The following is a 15,462-nucleotide window of genomic DNA, read 5'->3' on the forward strand; positions in this document are numbered from 1 at the left end:
GCTCCTCGTGAGTGTTTTCCCGCGATAGCAGGTTTAATTGCCGCAATAATTTTTGCGGAAGAATGCGTCCGTTATTAATAGGTGGTCGGGTATTATTGATGCCCATAAACGGACACGAAGATATATTTCAGATGGAAAGTTCCTGACGTAGGCAAGAACCCGAGGAGAAGACAAATTATGTGTAGATATTAGTAGAGCACGCGTTGGTCGTTGTATAGTAGCTGTATGTGTCCGATTCAGGTAGAGATAACGTCCGCGGTAGCGTACAGCGGTGCGAACACCGAGAGACGGGAGCGACAGCCAGTTAGGAGCCGATTATAAAAGGGTTTTTCACTTCCTTATTTGTCGTCGCCCGTCTCCGATTTATCTCGGATACATCGTCGGGATTTTCAGATCAGCGACTTTGATTGACGATGCATAACGCGCGTTTTATCAGCATTTTCCTTCAATATACAGGGTGAGTCTTTGAATCGTACAAATATCTCAGCAGTAGATTCTTGAGGTCAAAAGAAACACTTTTTTCCTATTTCATTTTTTCCGATTCTGCTCTGATAAAAAGATACAGCCATTTTAAGTTTTTCAAGAACAAAATTACCTTCAGAATAGCTAGCTAAATCTGTGACAGTATACTGCATTCACATTTATTATAGCAGTTGGTTGGCCATGAAATAATTTTCTCAAGTTTTTGTAACTAGAACGGAGTAAGGTTGGCACTCATGAAATGTCGTTAATGTCATAACGCCGTTGCCACAACTTATATCAATTACTATTACGAAAATGTCGAAAGTGATTGAAAAAAAGACAGGGTTTCAGGAAATGCTATTTAGAATTCAGGTCCGCTCATTCAAATAGTTATACCCTGATATTCTACAATACATCAGATTGTAGCGAACATATTCAATGTAAGAGAATTTATATAATGTTTCATCTGAATCTAAACTACTTATATTTCAGCTGAATATTTCCGCAATCAGATTGTGAATGAAGAGGATAAAAAAAAATTTCCTTCCATTGGGAGACCCAAAAAAGTGGTGGCATTTGAGAATTTTATGTTTGAGTGAATTAATGCGAAAAGTTTTCTACAGGATTTTCGATGAATGTCAACGTAGAATAAAATCCCGAAAATTGATTTTTCTATTTTTCATTTGACTTGTCCCATACATTGTAAATGTCTTAATGTACCAATAAATACCTAATTATTATTATTATATCAATGCATTAAGAAGAACAGCCACAAATACGCGCCAGTCGTTCTGCTAATTGTTTATTCATGTGAAATTTTTGTTCAAAGGTGAAGTTCATCTTGACTTGAAACTTCCTTTAATTCCTTCTACTTATATTGATGCAAGATGATTTTTGTTGAAGAATTTAACATTCTTGTGATTATCTGTTTATTCCTTCGAGGGATGCCCATTCCAACCACTGCATCATATGCATTAAATCTTCGGGTTAATATTTTTGAAATCTACAACTGATGTAACTTTAGCCAAAGAAGATAACGAACATTAACTCTTCTCAAGCTAGTGCATATTTTTATATTATACTGATCTCTTATATTTTCCATGCAAATAACTGGTTTTGGTATGCCTTCAATCAGTTTGTATGAACTTCAATTATGTTCGTCACATATTTCCGAAGAGATTCGACATTGTGATAAAGTACGTAATACCAGTAACTTTTACGTAGAACAGGCAATAAAGCGTTGATTTAAAACCCAAAAATGTTTTGACAAGCGTCATAACCCCGCATTTTCGTACTATACAGAGTGAAAGGTGTCAAATTTCCATGGCCAACCGACTGATGCTAAAATAATAGTGAATGGAGTATACACATCTGTGGATCTTTCAAAAAGAGTTGCATTCAGCCAAAGTACTCAATTTTTCAAATTTCATAGATACTTCATAGAACTGTAGAGTTAAATCTTTGGATTTTCCCTTTGACGTTCTTCTATCAACACCACATTATCTTCGAAAGGTGAGGAGAAATTAGACGACAGAGAATTCTTTAAGTTTTTTGTCTAGCAGTACTATACCTGACTCCATCACGTGGATCTGTCGAGTTGTTGGACTCTATACAAGCAGACAGGATATGCATCAGACTTTTCTGATAATCATGGCATGCCTGGAAGTTTTCTAGTTGTCCACATTCATCGTATTCTTCTTATACCATCTAGTAATTTATCACTTCATTTTAACAAAACAAGCCATTACAGATACCTCCAACCCTTCCTATTCAATACTATGAAGGCCGTCGATCGTTTTGAAAAATCCAACGAAGTCTTCTGGAGCCTCTATGATCGAGGCCATGACCTCTTGAGGATCCATGATTGGCTTCCTCGTATATCCATGGTTCGTTATTTTTTCAGCTCTGGACACTTGCACACTTCTCACACATGTTCAGCTTCTTTTCTTTCTAATGCATAGGAGACTATTTCATAAAGTACAAACAGCATTTTTCTCGACAGCGTCCTATCAGCCAGCAGTCCCACCATTACCATCCAAAGCTCAACTCGTTTCAAATTCCATCACTTTAAGAAGTTATGTACGAAGTATCATAAAAGCGATATCCTTGTTTCGAACTCCAATATTTCAGCATGAACACTCGAGTGATAAACCTACACAATATTGGATGCAAGGGACACTTCGATAAATTTCAGAGTGACAATGGTTTTCAGTCTTCTTCGCTCCACAAGAACCCCTTTGTACGGTACAAAAACCACATTTTCCCTTCTCGTTCGATAGTTGAGTTAGCGTGTTCGCTCGTTCAATTAAAACCACAATTTAACCGCATTCGTTTCGATATAGGTCGAGTTCATGCAAAACAAGACTCAATTTCGCTTATGGAGGCGTCCATTTGCATCAATTACAAGATAATTTCTTCCGTCGCGCCACTTGCGAAAAACCCATTCATGAATAATGGATACCCCCGGGGGACGTAGTTGGAAAAATTAATTAATGTTTCGTGTAACAAGGGAAAAAACATAATTATGAAGTTGGAAAAAAACAGTTGAAAGAGAGCATAAACGGAAACATTGTGGGTGTGTGTTTCACCTGTGTGTGTACATGTGTCGTGAGTGCGCCCATGAATATTCATGCTTGACGGCCGGTGGTGGAATGGGGAATCTCGACGGAAAGCTTAGAAATGAAGCCACAAGAATTGTGGAATCTATTTAGGCAGGGTGATTCCTGCTTTGGCCTATTTAACGATTTTAGAAAACTGAATACTAGGGTGCGCACCCTCACGTGGTAAGTGAACGCAGTGCTTAGTGAACCACACAATCAAAACAAATTACAAAATAATGTCATCAAAATGTTACAATGTTAGAGAAATGCTGTTTATTGTCAATACAGAAGCGCCTTTTTACAAGCAGTGCATTATTGTTAGTGCCACAATTCTTGGTGAACACAACACTTGATACATTCCCCTGTTGGTGGCTCTTCATATTTTTCTGAATAAATAGGACAATATTGATTGACTCTTAACCAAGAAAATCAACAATGTCATAATTTATTCCTCACTGAAGTAATGCCCATATAATGAATCTATGCGCACACTTACCCGCGCACACTTTCCCCAGTAAGCCAAAATTTGAATTGACGTTCTTATAGAGTTGAGCAGCTAAGAGAACCTAAAATGTTTTATTATATATTTAGATTAATATGCCCATGATCGAATAAAATATTTTTTAACACTGTCGGACTCGGAACTTGGACCGGGCAGAATTTGAAGAGATGCTAAAAATTAACAAGAAAACTAGTGAATATGATTGATTGCAAATAGAAAGTTAACGAAACGTCGCACGGCACACTCCTATGAAAAACTAATTTGGCGATTCTGCGCCCTTGCTTCAACCAAATGAACCCCTCTTTCATACATTTTATAGTCGAGATATACGCACTGCGCACACTTACCCTCTGTGCTCAGTTACCCCGAATGACTCTATGGCGTTTATCACACCTTTTTACTTCCCCATTTTTGCGAAAAACTACCTACTGAACTTATATCTGAAAATCGTAGTTGGCAGGCGTCACGTAGGTTCATCTGAACTTTTATTTTCTTTTTAAATACAGCCTGTCGTATTTTCTCGACTACGTCTTTTCAGTTACGAAAAAAGTCGCCAATCCTCGAATACAATTCATTCCACGATAACTACGCAGATATCATCACGCACTCCGCATTTAATAACCCATCACTCATTCCCGAAATTTCATAACTGGTCCCCGGGTACGGCACCTAAAAGATACCGTACGTCCAATTTTTTCTCAACCGGCGATCTGGCCGCGCCGCCAGCGGAATCTGCGCGATTTTTTCGAAATTCGGCGTCTGTCCCCGGGGCCCGGCCGCTATCTGATGATGAATCGAAAACAATGAGAATTTACAGGTTGGCGAACCGGAACGGCGAGAAACGGAGGTAATTCCCGTCCTCTCGAAATGCAATCGGTCCCCGGCAAAAACGATCATATTATTCGACGTGGTCGTCTTTCTCGCCGAGACTCTCTCCGGGCTATGCGACGTCCGACGAATGCCAAAGCGGAGCGCGGCAGTGCCGATCCGATGGCCGCCGCAATTACCGAGACTGACACCGATGGAATTTCGGGTCCGAAGGTTCGAAATCGAAGCGGTCAATTTCCACCACAATAATATGAGTCATTCAACAGTTTCAACATGAAGCGTATAGGGCGCTGAACATTCCGGAGGCTTCTGTATTTTTGCAGCCCTCCAGAAAGGTGGTATAAACAGATTGAAATCGGAACAGTGGCTCTTTAGGTCGAGAGAACCGAATGAAACATATAAAAAACACACACAAAACAAAGTTTCGTTCTTGAATACGCGGGGTCTCACAAAGATTTGATTGCCCGATCAACGATTTGATCGAACATTTGATTTCCTGAATAAAATCATTGAAACACTTTCATTTCTTGATATATTGCAGAAGAAGCAGTTGAGAATCATTAAATAGACGTCTGTAGATAATTATTTGGTGCAAGAATGATGTTCAGATTGCTCACGACCGATTATCGATTGAAAACAAATTGACGCTCATCCGTCAATCGAGCGTTGATTCTCCGATCAGCTTTGTGAAACCGAAAGTTACTACAAGCCCAAACCCTGAATTTGAATAGGGACGATGGTGTAAGTGATACCTCATTTGAAAGGCCTTTCTATTCCGAGTTCAGCATTTCTTATTTATTTTCATTTGATCCATTCGTTTTTGAGTGAATAAATCAAGTTTCAACTAATTTATTCTATGATTTCGTCTGCCATGCACCAGACATCAAAATATTACTATTTGTTTTTTTCATTAACAATAAACGTGCAAAGAATTTATTATTCATTGACGGGTAGAATTGGAGTAAATTCTTAAGGTCAAAAAAAACACTCTTTTCCTTTACCATTTTTCCGGTTTTTCGGCTCGATTTAAAAGATAGGTACAGGCTGTTGAAAAAACAAGAAAAAATGTTATTTTTAGTTCTCACAAACGGTTTTATCGAATGAAATGAATTTCGGAATATAGTTTTTCATTTATTTGATGAATCTTTTTCGAACACAAGATATCACCCACATCTTCCAGTTTTCTCATTATGATCATTACTTACCATAAAAATACCAAAAATTCAAAGAACCCAACTCTTGCAACTAAGTTGGACGCTATCTAATGAATATTTGAACGTTTTGTAAAATAAAAGTATTCCTCATATTTTCTCGTATAACGCGTCGTTTTCTAGTAAATTGATGTTCAAAAATAAAAAATATCTGTGAAATTCCAAAAATTGGGTACTTTGACCGAATGCAACTCTTTTAAAAATATCCACAGATGTGTAGTGTCACAAACTTAGCTAGTTAGTCTGAAGGTAATTCTGTTTTTCTTTTTCTTTTTTCCTTTACCGTTTTTTCCGATTCGGCCCTGATCAAATATATAGCCATTTTGAGTTTTCATAATGAGCTGTGTCACCCCTGGAAAAACAAAATTACCTTCAGAATAACTAGCTGAATATGTGACAATACACATCTGTGAATCTTTTGAAAATAGTTGCATTCAGCCAATTTTCCGAATATCACAGATATTTTTCATTTTTGAACTCAAATTACTCGAAAACGGCACATTATACGAGACATGAATAAACTTTATAGTGAAACACGTTATAATTGAGGATCGTATTATCTTATGTTCAATTTTCACCCTCATTCCTATCTAAAAATATCGAAACACCACGAAGTACTGTTTATTTTCAGTAGAGAATGAATAAAACTCGAACAAAACCGATTGAATTATCTCTCCGCCGCCGAAAACCACATCCTACGTTGCCGCAATCCGTAATTTACAGTTCGGATCGAAAAACACTGGTAGATACCAGTGTTTCCGAGTATTTCGGAAGTAAAAACCACCCGCCCGCATGTGACCGCATGTGTCCAGAACCGCATAGACGTCGAACGGTCGGCGTTGTTGGAACGTCAGCGAGTTTCGTATATTCCAATTCCACGACGACCGGACTGCAACCGATCGGCTGTGAAATCGTTGTTAACACGCCGAGTTTTTATCGGAGCTGGCTTTGTCGAGGACATTGATTAAGGTGATGGTCGGCGTTGTTATGATGGGTAGTAACGGCGGACGTGCGGTCAATCTGACCGCGCGAAAAAGTTCGAAGCGACGGTGCGATGTTTTTGTGCGAGCTATCAGGAAGATTTTAACTGATTACTAACTCTGGATTGAAAATTTTTCTGAGCCGGTTTACATTTTTAATCTTTAGGTTAGTGTAGCAGGAACAGATCCTTTATGCGGTGTAAGAAAACAAAGCTACAAAGGAGAAGACTACAAGAAGAAGGATGAATCTTACAGAGCGGCTCTCAGATGGAGTCTTCCAGGTACAGACTTCAATAAATTGCTTTTGATTTCGAAATCGCAATCAAAAAATGAATAAGAATAAGCAACACCTGCTCATTAGCCTTTTCGCTGAGTATTATCGACTCAAGAAGAGGAATTCGGTTTCGCAGAAAATGACAAATATAGATTATGTGAGAAGGAGTAAGGAATTGATGTTGATCGCCAAGATACTGTAGAAGAAAAAAGATAAACGCTTTGATACATGCCAGACATGAGAATAATCTTATCCAATTTTCTTGATTTCAGATTGACGGAACAATAATCAAAAGTTATTCCTAGAAATCAGCTACAGTTGCTTGTTAGATATTATTCCGCGTTTGATTCTACGTTTGGGATGATTTTTGAAGACACAAGCTGAAAGAATTGTGAGCGAATGGAACTGTTTTTCCCTTTTCATTTCACAGAAGTCTCGTCTAATATTTATAAGAATGTCTCGAAGAATGTGTTTCAGTAGAACCATCAACGTAGCCTACAAAGCTTAACTACAATATTCATTTATAATTTATATATTGGCTTTCTATAATCACGATGGAAAGTTGATTGAAATTGATACACCTCATTACTTCCTTACTTTTCACGAAAACTAGGGGGATTCCCGCCTAAACGCCCTCTAATAACATAACTGAATTCTTCTTGGTCCTCTCCATTTTGCCTGAAATTCCATAACAAAATTCTTTATTCACATAAACGATAAGTGAAATGTATAGCGTAATGTTCTTCTCAGTTGGTATTTCCACGCCGAGTACGGTCCTGATCCCGACAAGACAATAAATTTGTCTTCGGGCAGCGGTATAATTCGACAATCAACAAAGAGAAGCTCCTTTCGGTGATCGGAAGACCAGAGAGACTAACCGCTCTGGCTCTTCGCCCTCTACTCCCCCGCTAAGTACAGCGCAACAGGTAGATGACTTTGAGGAGCGTCTCTGTCTCTCCGTCGCCTTTCTCATCTCGTTCCGTTGCGATGTCTTCGATAGAATTCGAGGAGGCGAGAGCCCCGTTTCTGTTACACGTTATCGGGTCATTCGGACGAATCCCAATTCGATAAATAATTCACAATTCGCTGGGAAAACACACATTGTACATTGGAAGCTTACATTGAGATTGATATAAACTAGTTGTTGTGGAGAAAAGTCCTACCAAATTTCATCAATATACCAGTTGGCCCACCCCAGACGCGGCTCTCATTTTGAGGGAGTAAATAAAGATATTTTCAAAATCTTTTCTTGTGCTGTGTGTAGGGTGTTCAAAAGCACAATATAAAATTATTGTCATACATACAGGGTCTTCGAAAACAAAGATATAGACCAAAGTTACACTTTTTCAAATGTAACACTCTGTATTTGACCTCAAAAATGGAATAGCAAGCTTAAATTATGATGATTTTACTCCTTAGAAGGACCATTTACGAGATAATGGCGGAAATGATTTACTAGTTTTGAATCAAAAATCGAAAATTGCTCAGAAACTATCAGGTTTAGATGTAGCAAAATTTTATGAATATAGTTTCCAAATTAATTTTTACGTTCAACGAGATATGGAGATACCGGGTGTGCCATTTGAAATAAGAAAGTTTTCGACGATTATTTGTAGTTGATGTTTGAGAATTAATTATTATTACTCTGTGTATTCCAGAGTTGAAATTTTCTTCTATATGTAAGAGTAGCCAACTTGTCCACTCGAAAAAATTCTGTCTGTATCGCTGGCGCAACTAGTTTCTTCATTAATTGCTATTTGAAGAAACTCCATATTTTCGATTTTTCGCCATTATCTCGTAAAGGGTGCTTCTAAGCTATAAAGTAATCTGAAGAAACTCATCATAATTTGAGCTTGCCATTCCAGTTTTGAGATCAAATATAGGGTGTTACATTTAAAAAAGTGTAACTTTGGTCTATATCTATGTTTTCGAACACCCTGTATATATGACAATAATTTTAAATTGTGCTTTGGGACATCCTACACACACCACAAGAAAAGATTTTTGAAATATCTTCATTTACTCCCTCAAAATGAGCGCCGCGTCTGAGGTGGGCCACCTAGTATACAGGGTGAGCTTGGATTGGTACAAATATTTTAACAGTAGATTCTTACGAGTCTGTACGAGTCAAAGACTCACTCTGTGTACCAAGAGCCTCCAGACTTCGGAGCTCTCCACCACCGGACGCTTCCTTGGAGAGCTCTGACCTCCAAACCTTCAAGTGCTCTCAAACTTCCTCGATCTACACACCATTGACCCACGGTATTTAAGTCCAAACCGAGTGGATCATTCTAGTAAATAAGAAACAGACAGATTCTATCTCCGCTGTAACGAAGAACACCTTTTATCCAACCTTCCCTGTGCCCACAATCGCCATATCCCATCATCACAATGTCATCGCGGCAGGAGCTGCAACAATGGAAACCGCCGTCCAACTTTGACGGATCCACGACAGGAATTTATGGCGTAGCGCGTGTGGCCGACCTTGCGGGTTTGCCGACCGACAAGGCTGACTCTCGGGTATCTTTCATCGGCCACGATTGCGTTTTGTTTATGTCGTTTCACTCTCCACCTCCTCGGCGACTGGGCCCCGTTGTCTAATTGAAATTTTATGGAAATCCGGGGTTCCGTACCCGCGCGTCGAAATCGATACAGCGGCGAGAGGTCCGGTCGGATTGATGGATCACTCGGATCCCGCCGTTTACGTAGGGATATCGAGGTTTGGCTGTCATCGCTGATCGATTGAGAAGTTCGGGCCTCCGTTGATCGGAGATTCTAATTTTCTCGTCCTTTTTCTTGCGAAGATCTTTCTTCGATTCAAAAGTAACCATGACATGACGCAGGAGAAGTTTGAACACGTAACGAGGATATGTAAAGGCAGGAGCAGTATGGGTGAGTCTTTGACTCCAACGAATATTTCAACAGTAGATTCTCGAGGTCAAAAGAAACACTTTTTTCCCTTACCATTTTTTCCGAATCGGCTCGGTTTAAAAGATACAGGCTGTTGAAAAACCACAAAAAAAAGATTTTTTAAGTTGTATCTCACAAACGGTTTTATCGAATGGAATGACTTTCGAAATATAGTTTTTCATTTATTTGATGCATCTTTTTCGAACGTAAGATATCACCCACGTCTTCCAGATTTCTCATTATGACCATTACGTGCCATAAAAATACCAAATATTCAAAGAATACAACTTTTGAAACTAAGTTGGACGCTATCGAATGAATATTTGAACGTCATCTAAGACAAATAATGCACATCAGATGAATTCACAAAGTTTCAAATGCAAAAGTCTTGCAGCGCGCGAGTTGTACAACAATTGGGACTCAACTAACGATGGAGCGGCCACATTCTGAGGATGCAAGACACAAGATTTCCCAAAAGAGCTCTGTATGGCGAATTCACAGAGGAAGCTCGGAAACCAGGAAACCAGTATAAGCGGTTCAAGGATATACTGCATCAAACCCTAAAATCAGTTTATGCCAATCATAGATGGAATCAATTAGCGTTAGATAGATCACAGTGGAGGTCTTTGGTCCACAGTTATAATGAAGAAAAGAATACAGCGGCGGCCAGATCTGGCTGGTGACTATCCATGCCCGGAGTGTGGAAGGATCTGTAGATCTCGGCTGGGTCTCTTCAGTCACAGGAGGGCACACAGTCGCAAGTAGCCCTAAGAAATTAAAAGTTTGATCGCACCGATTTTTTTTTTCAATCTTTTTTGTAGATACAGCAATGAATGAATGAATTTGAACGTTTTGTAGAATAAAAGTATTCCTCATATTTTCTACTACAATGCGCCGTTTCCGAGTAATTTGTTCAAAATTGAATTGTATCTGTGATATTTAAAGAGTATGGTACTTTGGCTGAATGCAACTATGTATGAAAAAACCCCAGAAGTATTACTCTGTTATAGATTCAGCCTGTTATTTTGACGGGAATTTTGTTTTTTTAGGGGTGGTATAGCTAAAAAAGTGTTTCTTTTGACCTAAAAATCTACTGTTAAAATGTAATGCACAAGTCAAAGACTCATCGTGTATAAATATTGAAGATGAATCACTATCCAGCTCCTTTTATCTGTGAAAGCGACGATCTATATTCTGTTTGATACTGAATACATAATTTTGAATTAGAAACCAACCTATTTTCAAAATCTATTGAGGGTAGGTGCAGTTAAGGAAGTACTTTATTTCTCTATATGCAAACGGAGTATATCCCCACATTCAAGGTCAGATTGCCACCAGAAAGACCTTAAATATACAGAGGCAAAATACTCCATGAAGAAGCTTTATAGTAGTTTCAAAATTGAGTGTAGGTGCAGAATACTCCACGAAGAAGCTGTATAGTCATAGAGAGATCCTTCAAACAATATCTGTACCAGTTGAAGAGATCCACAATCGCTTAGTAAGGTTTTCTTCATCAAAGAATATCTCTCTACTGTACGGAGCCTCTATAGGGTGACGCAAAGGCAAAATTGCGTAAACAGAGGGATAAACGATTTAGATAATTGATATTTCATACGTTAGCTTGGAGCGACTAACCAAGCAGCGTCCGCTCTCAAATGAAGTCCGCGGACTGCATGTACGTATGTAAATCGCATCTCCTATTGCTCCATAAATGTTCGCACAAAGCGTGTTATTTACAGTGTGCGAGCTGAAAACCTAACATTTTGCGCATACATTAGTGTTAGACCCTCTCGGCCGCTGATAAGTGGAACGCAGCGACACCTACGTACGCTTGTTGAAACATACGCATTTTATGTATATTTATGCTAATGCCCGGCCTGGGAAACTTGGTAGGTGTTTCAGAAAACTGTTTCTGATAAGGCGAATTTCAATTGCAAATCGATTATTTTATTATCTTAATTTTTATCTATCGACATAGATTTATCTTGTGCCATCGTACTATGTCGTCTATCATAATAAATGTCCCGACCACTTAAGTGGTTCAGGCAAATGGAGGAACTGGAGCATTGCTTTCTTTTTCTGTATCGCAGATGGCTGATGGGACTGTTCCACAAATTCGCTTCAGTTCCCTCCTAGATGATTCAGATCCAATCCTGGGGCTTCGGAATTTTTATTTTGAGTTCATCTGAAAGAAGATTTGAATTTAATTTATATTATTCATCATCAAATCGATACCCATTAAATCATGAGTCACATCTGATATGATATTAAGAAATCAAAGTCTAAAGCACTAATAATTCATTCACAGACAGAATAAAAACTACATGGCATGTATAAGAAAATTAAAATTAATTTGCAGAAGCCTACAATCTATATGCAAATACAGAACTAGAATGTTATAATTTTATCTACAAATCAATGTAAATCACGTGTACTTATGGTTCCAGTTTTGTTCGAAATATTCCATAAAAAGAAAGAGATATTTGTTTAAAAAGAAAATGTCAAAGGTTTAATGTGAATATTTTCAGGATTTTATAATTAATTTATCATTTTCACAACAAAGAATTTTCATTGCAGCTTCTATTATGTTATTTATATGTATTTCATTATATTTCCGTTGTTCATAATCTGAAGTTATTTTTTATTTTTTATTTCAGATATCTGTGCTTTCTTCAACGCTGGCGTTGTAGAAATTTTTTGTACAATTGGAGGTGAGTAACATTCCCCTTAATTTATACCAATTTGTGAATCTGAGAAAATAGCCTGATTTCACGCCCTATGAAAAAAAGTATAATGTGAATCGGTTTTGGACAAAAATTTCAAGACATCATGTGCATATTTTTCCCGAGCAGCTGTAAGCAAAACTGCATGGGGGTATATGATGGTCGGTTAATTCGCAAACAGGTGAATTCTGTCAATTCGTGCGAAATTGTCGAACGAAAACTAACTCGACGAATGCATTAATTTTTTGTATTTAACACCACTCGACAACTGCGCTGCCGTCATGATAAATATCATTTCTGAGCGATATAAATCAAACGACTAAACTCCGGGAAAAAAAATGTGAAGCATCGCGGTGCAACGTAATAGAGTTGAAACCTCTAGATGGAAATTAAGGCTGACCACAAAAGGAATATATTATTCCCCGAGTCGATAGAGTATTCACAGCGCAAAAATGGTCGTAGACTTTTTTGGTTTGGGCATAAATTCGAGTGCAGAACGTAAATTATACGGTAGGTAGTTTAACGGCCGACTATTACGTATACGTAGACTTTGAGGTTGAAAGAGATTGAAATGTATATCCGCCGTATTTCGCATACGCGTGCGCATACGCAGAAACGAACAATCAAAAATTTTCAGAGCGTTTTGGAATTGTAAACGAAAGTAATTCAGACAAATAACATCCATTGATGTAAAAACGAACGAATGTTGCGATTTGATTCGAATTAAATAACCTCAATCAGTCGGAGCTCCAACATAAAGGCCATTCTGTCGAGGAAGAGTAGAGGTCGACCATGATTTCGGTCTTATTTTACCTCGTCAGAGTATCACAATTTTCCACTCTACGGAAATGGATCAAATTGCCCTTTATTATTATTATTCTGTACGGTGTAGGATTGACCCTAGCTTACATACAGGGCGAGTTTTGGACTAGTACAAATATTTCAACAGTAGATTTTTGAGGTTAAAAGGAACACTTTTTTCCTTTACCATTTTTTCCGAATCGGCTCGGTTTAAAAGATACGGGCTGTTGAAAAATCAAAAAATTCATTTTTAGTTCTATCTCACAAACGGATTTATAGAGTGGAATGAATTTGGGAATATAGTTTTTTATTCATTTGATGAACACGAGATATCACCCACGTTCTCCTGTTTTCTCATTATGAGCATAACGTACCATAAAAATACCAAAAATTCAAAGAACTCAACTCATGAAACTATATTGGACGCTATCGAATGAGTATTTGAACTTGGGAAGCATCATAGATACTAGGGCTAACCTGGACTCGGAAATACACAATCCTATCAATTCTGCATCACGGTATTCTGGAAGCTAAAGGACAGAGTATCAAAATCACGACCTCAATCTGAAGACCAAGGCAGCTGTTCACAAAGCAGTCGTCCTCCGAACGCTTCTTTACGGAAGCGAAAGCTGGACGCCCTACAGGCAACATATTAAACAGCTTGAACAATCGCAACAACGTCATCTAAGACAGATAATGCACATCAGATGGTTCCACAAAGTTTCGAATGCAGAAGTCTTGCAACGGGCGAGTTGTACAACAATTGAAACTCGAGTAACGAGGGTCCGACTCAGATGGAGCGGCCACATTCTGAGGATGCAAGACACAAGGCTCCCCAAAATAGCTCTGTATAGCGAATGCACAGAGGGAACTCGAAATCCAGGAGGCCAGTAAAAGCGGTTTAAGGATATACTACATCAATCCCTGAAATCAGTTAATGCCAATCATAACTGGGAAGAACCAGCGTTGGACAGGTCACAGTGGAGGTTTTTGGTCCACAGTTATAATGGTAACTCGAGAAGGATACAGCGGCGGCCAGATCTGGTTGGTGACTATCCATGCCCTGAGTGTGGAAGGATCTGCAGGTCACGGTTGGGTTTCTTCAGTCACAGGAGGGCACACAGTCACAGGAGGACACATAGTATCAATTAGCCCTAAGAAATTACAAGTCTGTTCGCACCTTTTTTTTGTGTCTTTTTGTAGATTTATTCCCGGTAACGGGATACAGCAATATATGAATGACTGAATTTGAACGTTTTGAAAATAAAAGTGTTCTTATTTTCTGGTATAATTCGCCGTTTCTGAGTAATTTGATGTTCAAAAATTAAAAAGTATCTGCAAAATTTGAAAAATTGGGTACTTTGGCTGAATACAATTTTGTTTGAAAAATCCACAGATGTGTAGTGTCACAGGTTTAGCTAGTTATTCTGAAGGTAATTTCATTTTTCAAGGGGTGGCACAGCTCATTATGAAAACTTAAAACGGCTATATCAGGGCCGAATCGGAAAAAATGATAGATATAGGAAAAAAGTGTTCATTCAAGAATTTACAATTGCAATATTTGTACGAATCAAATACTCACATTGTATAATACGCATAATTTAGCTTCGGTTGAGTTACAATACGTATGAAATAGTTCATATTGCCAAAGACAAGAGAAAAAACACGAATAGGACATGCGCGCCGATACCCAGAAGGCATTTCTTCCGCAGATGTCCCGGCATGTCTCTTAACCGGGCAAAAAATCGAGATTCCTAACATGAATGCCCTGAAATAGTAATCGATTATGTTAATGCTAAAAATGGCGTGCGCAGCAGTTCCTTTCCGGCGAAATTTATAAACCATTTTTGCGTTTTTCACCGCAACTATTCCGCAGATCGTGATTTCATCCGTACAATCTGGCTCCATATCGGTAAAGTCGCGTACGATTTTTTTTTTGCGCCGTCCAGCGCACGCTAAAAACCGTCGTCGCGGGGTGGGAGGGAGCGGGGTTACGGTCCGTAGATAAATCATGAGTCCGGCAAGACGATAAAAATAGCTGAGGTCTTCGTGGACGCGGCCGAATATGGCTAAGCTGGTGTTATTCGTAATTAAGAGTGGCGATAATTATACCGGAATCGTAAGAATGCTAGTCAGGTGAAAAGTGTTCGCAGAAACGTCCGCCGGCCTCC

The 15,462-nt window shown here is 38.7% G+C and overlaps 1 long non-coding RNA gene across 1 annotated transcript in view; it reads left to right on the forward strand.

Moving 5' to 3' along the window:
- LOC123312769 overlaps positions 1 to 15,462 on the forward strand; it is a 92,893-nt gene that overhangs the window by 63,344 nt on the left and 14,087 nt on the right. Inside the window, exon 3 of the long non-coding RNA XR_006537680.1 lies at positions 12,425 to 12,478. This is a non-coding gene — a long non-coding RNA (uncharacterized LOC123312769). The remainder of the gene's footprint in view (positions 1 to 12,424; positions 12,479 to 15,462) is intronic.

Source organism: Coccinella septempunctata, chromosome 1, assembly GCF_907165205.1.
Source record: "Coccinella septempunctata chromosome 1, icCocSept1.1, whole genome shotgun sequence".
NCBI classification, from domain to species: domain Eukaryota; kingdom Metazoa; phylum Arthropoda; class Insecta; order Coleoptera; family Coccinellidae; genus Coccinella; species Coccinella septempunctata.